Here is a 6,882-nt window from a genome sequence, read left to right on the forward strand (position 1 = left end):
CTGTAAGTAAGTTTTGGGAGAGTGACAAAATTCAGAAATACTTCAGGAAGGTAAAGTAGACCACAACCTACTTCTTGGTAAGATAGAAAAAAAATGTGGGATAGACAGCAGCTCTCTTATTTTGATCAATACTTTTGTTTTTATAGAGGGAGGGGGCCCACAAAGACAAAAATGTATAGGGCCCTCAGAAGTCACAATGCCAAACACAGCTTCATGTACACTTCAAAAATGTACAGCTAGTACTGTGAGAACAATTAACCAGGGTGAGAACAATTAGCCAGTGGAACAGCTTGCCTTCAGAAATTATGGGTGCTCCATCACTGGAGGTTTTCAAGAAGACACTAGGCACAGCCATTTGTCTGGGATGGTCTAGGGTCTCCTGCTCGAGCATGGGGTTGGACTAGATGATCTCCAAGGTCCTTTCCAGCTCTATTCTGATTGACTGATAGTGAAACATCAGCACGTCTTGCTCAACATACTTCTGAGATGAACAGGAAGTTGAGGGCTTCTAAAGAACTTTTTCAGGAGAGGCTGTTCTACATCCCCCACCAATCGGCTGTTCAGATGCTCCCAACTTCTGATTCCCCCGTCCTGGCATGCTGGAACAACCCATCAAATGTCATCTTCTTATTGAGGACAGCAAACTAGTGGTTTGCCTAAAAGCCATGATTGAGACTAGGATCAGCCTTGGAAGGTGTGAATGAAGAGAAATCAGGTCTACACCAGGATGGATGCTGGGCCTGTAGAACCCTGAACAAAGATTGGTCATCTAGACCACATACAGAAAAGGTCAAAGGTTTGCATAGCATGGAGCAGTATTTCTCAACCTTGACCACTTGAAGATGGGTGGACGTCAACTCCCAGAATTCTCCAGCTAGCATGGCTGGCTGGGGAATTCTGGAAGTTGACGTCCACCCAACTTCAAGTGGACAAGGTTGAGAAATATTGCTGTAGAGCAAAACCATACAATGAGCACACATCTGGTCAAAGTGAGTTGAAATAAGGAAAGTATCTTTGGGACAACTGTGACTTGAATGATTGAGAATCTCCATAATTTAGTCTGTTGGTGCTTCTAATGATGATCCTCTCCCTTCTCTTCTCTTCCAGGAGTTTCCCGTACTACGACCACCAGGTGGACATGATGCTCTGTGCACGTTTGCCAACCCTGCCGCCATCTTTCCCGTATATGAACCTTAAGTAAGGACTCCAAAACCTGAGTGCAAGACGACTGCCACCCCTGTGCATGTTTTGTTTGACTGAAAAACTAAGTTGGGTGGCAGCACTGATATTTCTGGGATGTGGTCATAACAGGAAGGAAACAGTCATAAGTCCCTTTTTTTCGGGGATATCATAACTTCAAACAGTCATTAAGTGGATAGTTGTATGTTGAGGACTAGATGTAGCTTGGAGTAATATTTACATATATCTTGGTTGGTTGGTGTTAGGGCTGCCTTGTAAGTAGCTGAGAAAGTACCAGATAGACCAGGGGTCTTCCATCTTGGCCCTTTTGTGACTTGTGGACCTCAACGCCCAGAATTCCTCAGTCAGCCATTTTGATGAAACCGCGGGCTTAGATCCAGACCAGGGATCTTCAAACTTGGCCCTTTTATGGCTTGTGGACTTCGACTCCCAGAATTCCTCAGTCGGCCATTTTGATGAAACCACAGGCTTAGATCCAGACCAGGGATCTTCAAACTTGGCCCTTTTATGGCTTGTGGACTTCAATTCCCAGAATTCCTCAGTCGGCCATTTTGATGAAACCATGGGCTTAGATCCACACCAGGGGTCTTCAAACTTGGCCCTTTTATGGCTTGTGGACTTCAACTCCCAGAATTCCTCAGACAGGCATGCCTGGCTGAGGAATTCTGGGAGTTGAAGTTAGGGTTGCCAGGTGTCCACTATTTGAGTGGAAAGTCCACTTTTTTCACATTATGTTCACTATTTTTTTTCACAAAATAGTGGACATTTTTTTTATTCAAAAGCTTTATGATGAAATGGTACGTAATCTAAAGCTGTACAGTCTACTTTTTTTACTACTTCCCCCCCCCCCCCCCGCTTGTCCGCTATTTTTTGGAAGCAGACCTGGCAACCCTAGTTGAAGTCCACAAGTCACAAAAGGGCCAAGTTTGAAGACCCCCGAGACACACAATCTCTGCCTATTATAGGTAGTCCTTGACTTACGCTGTGAGGCCAAAATTCCTGTTGCTAAGCAAGACAGTTAAGTGAGTTTTGCCACATTTTACGACCTTTCTTGCCACCATTGTTAAGTGAATCACTGTACTTATTAAGTTAGTCACATGAATTTAACTTCCCCGTTTGACTTTGCTGGGTCACAAAAGGAGATCGCAGGACCCCGGGACGCTGCGACCGTCATAAATATGAATTAGTTGCCAAATGTCTGAATTTTGATCACATGAGCATGGGGATACTGCAACAGTTGAGGATTACCTATAGTTCCTTCTGTAGACCTCATCTTTGACCGGCCTGCTTGAGCAGGGGGTTGGACTAGAAGACCTCCAAAGTCCCTCCCAGCTCTATTCTGATTGGTTAGAAGTCCTGATCTAGGACTCCTCACTCAATGTAAAAAAAGATGCTGAGACTCTAGAAAGAGTACAGAGAAGAGCAACAAAGATGATTAGGGGGCTGGGGGCTAAAACATATGAAAAACAATTGCAGGAAATGGGTATGTCTTGTTTAATGAAAAGAAGCACTAGGAGTGACATGATAGCAGTCTTCCAATGTCAAAGGGGTTGCCACAAAGAAGGGGGGGGGGTCAATCAGCCTACTTTCCAAAGCACCAGAAGGCAGAACAAGAAGCAATGGATGGAAAATAATCAAGGAGAGAAGCAACCTGGAATTAAGGTGGAATTTCCTGACAGTGAGAACAATTAATCAGTAGAACAGCTTGCCTCCAGAAGTTATGTATGCTGCAACATTGGAAGTTTTTAAGAAGAGATTGGACAGCCATTGCCTGAAATGATATAGGGTTTGGACTAGAAGACCTCCAAGGTCTCTTCTAACTCAGTTATTCTACTCTACTCTACTCTACTCTACTCTACTCTACTCTACTCTACTCTACTCTACTCTACTCTACTCCTATTCTGTTCTATTCTATTCTATTCTATTCTATTCTATTCCATTCCACTCTACTCTACTCTACTCTACTCTACTTCTATTCTACTCTACTCCTATTCTATTCTATTCTATTCTATTCTATTCTATCCTACTCTACTCTTAGTCTAGTCTAGTCTAGTCTAGTCTAGTCTAGTCTAGTCTATAGTCTAGTCTAGTCTAGTGTACTCTACTCTGGCAGGTGGGTCTCCTTAATCACTTTGTGGTCTCCACTTATTGGAGGTTTCCCAGTGAGGCTGCATGACACCCTATTGGGAATGATGGAATAGATTCCTCCAAGTGAGCAAGGGGTTGAACAAGATGGTGGTCCTCAACTTAACCGCCATTCATTTAGTGATGGTTTGAAGTTGCAGTAGCACTCAAAAAAGTAAACTAAAACCGATCTTCCCAATAATCAGGCGATCAAAATTCAGACCCTCGCCAAGTGGCGTGTATTAATGACAGCTGCCCCGTGTCTTGCAATTCGTGACTTCCCAGCCAGCTTCTGAGAGCTAAGTCAACGGGGGTGAAGCCAGATCTACTTAATGACTCTGTGATTCACTTAACAACGGCAGGGATTTGCTTAACCACCACGAGGGGGGAAAAGTCGTAAAATTGGGTGTGTGGCTCACTTAATAACCGCCTTGCTTAGCAATGGCAATTTGGGTCACAAGTCAAGGGCTAACTGTGGGAACTCAAGACAGCCCTCAGGGCAAGGTGGAGGCCCTGTCAAAATATGCTTTTTTTACATATTTATTTTTATTGCTATAAAATACGAAAATACAAAAGAAAGTAGTAGGGAACAAAGGGAAGGGGAAAAGAGAAGTGTGAAAATGGGGGGGGAGAAAAAAAAGGCATTGATTTCCGACTCTCTCTGTTGCAGTAAAATAAGGCAGCATCGAACCTCAAATTTTTTATCTTCCTACAATAGCACAAACTAGCCATTTCTATAACAACAACATCAATCTAATTAGTAAAACCCAAAATCAAAGTATTGGGGGGTTTTTTTCCCCCACTTCAAGCTCCCTTATAACTTCTGGATCTTCCGGATTTGACTGGCTTCAGCAAAGTTGCGACATCACACGCCTGCTCTAAGTTTCCAGCCCCCAAGATATTTTGATTGCTTTTCCTGCTGCTGCATAGTTTTATGGCTATTTTGGGAAGCCGTGCCAGGTTTTGCGCAACTGCCTCACAGGGGTGGGAACCAGGACCAGGAAGTTGACAATGTGCCTCCAAATTTAAATTAATTGATTCGGCCAATTAATCTAGAACAGGGATGTCCGACCTGTGCAACTTTCAGACTTGCGGACGCCAACTCTTCTCATTTTCTGTCATTCGCTCTTGACCACTCACCCACTTTCACAGCAACTAGAAACTTGTCTTTAAAATTAAAATAGAAAAGTGAAGGAATAGATGGGTGAAACTTCTAATGCCAGGACCTTCAGAGATTAAACTCTCCTTTTCCCCAACCAAATATTTTTGCTGGAAAAAATCACCAACTCTTCTCAACCCTGCCATTGCCTCTTGACCGCTCACTGCAAAACCATGAGTACTAGAAACTTGTCCTTACAATTAAAACAGAGAGGTGAAGGAATAGATGGGGGAAACCTCTAATGCCATGACCTTAAGAGACTAAATCTCCTCTTTTCTCCAGCCAAATATCTCTGCTGGAGAAATCGTGTCTTTTTACAGGTAGTCCTCCACTTACGACCGCAGTTGAGCTCAAAATGTCTGTTGCTAAGCGAGACAGTCGTTAAGTGAGGTTTGCTCCATTTTATGACCTTTCTCGCCGCCCCTGTTAAGTGAATCACTGCAGTTGTTAAGTTAGTCACACGGTTGTTAAGTGAATCCGGCTTCCCCATTGACTTTGCTTGTCAGAAGGCTGCAAAAGGGGATCACGCGACCCCAGGACAGTGCAACCGTCATAAGTACATGCCAGTTGCCAAGAGTCCAAATTTTGATCACGTGAATGCTGCAACGGTTGTATGTGTGAAAAACAGCCCTAAGTCACTTTTTCAGTGCCGTTGTAACCTTCCATGGTCACTAAACAAGCTGTTGTAAGTCGGGGACTACCTGTCATCTAGAGTAGGGGTGTCCAACTTTGGCAACTTTCAAACTTGTGGATGCCAACTTCTGTCATTTGCTCTTGACCACTCACCCACTTTCACAGCAAGCCACGAGTACTAGAAAGTTGTCTTTAAAAATAAAAATAGAAAGGTGAAGGAATAGATGGGCAAAACCTCTAATGCCAGGACCTTCAGAGATTAAACTCTCCTTTTTCCCCAACCAAATATTTTTGCTGGAAAAAAACCACCAACTCTTCTCAGCCCTGCCATTGCTTCTTGACCGCTCACTGAAAAACCATGAGTACTAGAAACTTGTCCTTTAAATTAAAATAGAAAAAGGTGAAGGAATAGATGGGTGAAACCACTCGTGCCAGGACCTTCAGAGATTAAGTCTCCTTTTCCCCAACCAAATATTCCTGCTGGAAAAAATCATGTACCTTTTTCCCCATTGGCCTGATGATTAACCTTTGCAAACTTGTTCATTTCTTTCTTTCTAGACAGGAAATAAGAGGATTTTGTAAGACTAGGGGTAGCCTTCTCTAACTGTTGTTGTTGTTAATTGTGAAGTTGTGTCTGACCCATCGTGACCCCATGGACAATGTTCCTCCAGGCCTTCCTGTCCTCTACCATCTTCTGGAGTCCACTTAAGCTCAGGCCTACTGCTTCCGTGACTCCATCCAGCCACCTCATTCTCTGTCGTCCCCTTCTTCTATTGCCCTCCATCTTCCCCAACATTAGACTCTTCTCCAATGAGTCCTTCCTTCTCATTAGGTGGCCAAAGGACTTGAGTTTCAACTTCAGGATCTGGCCTTCTAAAGAGCAGTCAGGGTTGATCTCCTCCAGGACTGACCGGTTGGATCGCCTTGCAGTCCAGGGGACTCGCAGGAGTCTTCTCCAGCACCATAGTTCAAAGGCCTCCATTCTTTGGCACTCAGCCTTTCTTATGGTCCATCTTTCACAGCCATACATTGCAACTGGGAAAACCATGGCCTTGACTATACGCACTTTTGTTGGCAGGGTGATGTCTCTGCTTTTTAGTATGCTGTCTAGATTTGCTAGCCATCCCCATCTGTTTGGACCCCAAATCCTAGCACACCCACTCATTAGTAGGGAAACCGTGAGGGTTGGTCACTTAGATCCCTTGGAGTAAGAAGGTTGGAAGACTTTGGTGTGGTGGATAGTTGGATATACAGCCCTGGTGGGTTTTGCTAATTCTCTTTTTCTCTCCTTGCAGATGGGACACGAGTCATTTTAAGAGATCTGGAGGGCCGGAGAGGGACAGCTATATTATTCATCCTGAGTTTGTTTCGGAAGCTTATCCCTCTCCGCCATGTTGGTATTAAGAGAGTCGAGAGAGACTGCCATTAAAAAGTGCCACTGGTGACGAATTATGCTGTGGGCTCGTTTGGATTCTTTTTTCCCTATAACACCACGCTCCGGCCAAAAAACATGTCTTTCTGGGGTCCCTGGTTCTTTCTGAGTTTGCTTGTTTTCTTGCAGACGTTTCATGACCCAACTAGGTAACACCATCAGAGGTAGAAGGGAGTGAGGTTTATGGAGAGGAGGAGGAGGAGGAATGTGGAGTCTGCGTGCTCTCTGAGCTTGGTGGTTATCTTGCAGACGTTTCATGACTCAACTAGATAATACCATCAGTGCTAGAAGGGAGTGGGGTTTATGGAGGAGAGGAGGAGGAAGAGGAGGAGGT

The 6,882-nt window shown here is 44.2% G+C and overlaps 1 long non-coding RNA gene across 1 annotated transcript; it reads left to right on the forward strand.

The window, feature by feature from the left end:
* The first annotated feature begins 1,107 nt into the window (after window positions 1-1,107).
* Window positions 1,108-6,568, forward strand: LOC107298977. Its single transcript, XR_001549171.1, has 2 exons — window positions 1,108-1,197; window positions 6,412-6,568. It is a non-coding gene; the product is annotated as an uncharacterized LOC107298977 (long non-coding RNA).
* Window positions 6,569-6,882: the final 314 nt, after the last annotated feature.

Source organism: Protobothrops mucrosquamatus, unplaced genomic scaffold (genome assembly GCF_001527695.2).
Source record: "Protobothrops mucrosquamatus isolate PMUCROS unplaced genomic scaffold, P.Mucros_1.0 scaffold4407, whole genome shotgun sequence".
Classification (NCBI taxonomy): domain Eukaryota; kingdom Metazoa; phylum Chordata; class Lepidosauria; order Squamata; family Viperidae; genus Protobothrops; species Protobothrops mucrosquamatus.